Here is a 992-nt window from a genome sequence, read left to right on the forward strand (position 1 = left end):
GGGAATACACACAGACTAAATTGGAAGTATACCATTTTACTCTGAAAATCAGTTCTTTGGCATTCTAAACCTGGGATGAAGAAGACATTGTTTCATAATGGCAAGCATATTGTTTTTAAGGCCAAGGAACATTAGACTCCTGAGACAAATTTTGTGGTCATAATCATTTTGTCACTTAGTTGGATTTTGATGCCCCAAAACAAAATAGAACGTTGACTTGCCAGGAATTCTTCATGACCGATCCTTATGGGAAATGTTCCTCTCCACCAAGTGTTCACTATGTCATTTAAAGCACGAAGGTTCCTTCTGGGGCGCTGGTTGCAGCCACATTTATGTTGCTCTCCTTTATTGCTTCCTGCCACTTAGAAGTGCTGCAAACTTTAGGAGCTCCCTGCCCTTCAATAGCACTGAGAAATAGTTATGAGAAATCTTATAAAACTATAAGCATACCATCTTTCATATCAAAGTGAGAGCTGAGGTGAAATGGCATTAGTAGGCCCTCTATTTTTAAGAGCTATTTCAATGTCACCTTTATACATACTCCATATGTAAACTCATCTTCACGGTTCATACTCCCATTTGTATTTGCTGGGCTGGATTAAGCTTTATCGTGATTGTGACTAATATTCAGGCCATGTGTGCAATGTCTCATCACATCGCCAATTAGTTTTAATAAATGTTCAATGTACACTATTGTAGTGTGTTTTTCTCTCTCTCTTCCCAAAAGCTTGTCAAACTGTGGAGAGTTGCTGAAGGAAAAATTCTAAGGCCTTGTTTTTTTCAGTTACCGTGTTGAATATTCACCTCCATTTGAATGTGGTGGTTGTTAAAGCACACACTAGATAAATGGCAGATATAAGGAGTCTTCATTTACTTCAAGTTCATTAAAAAACAATGTGGATTCCATGCTACAGAGAGCCTATCTGCACATTTATTTTCAATCAATAAATGCCGCTTTTAAAACCTGATGCACTTGACTTTTCTCCTCTTTC

This window comes from Pipistrellus hanaki (assembly GCF_964339955.1).
Source record: "Pipistrellus hanaki genome assembly, chromosome: X".
Lineage (NCBI taxonomy): Eukaryota > Metazoa > Chordata > Mammalia > Chiroptera > Vespertilionidae > Pipistrellus > Pipistrellus hanaki.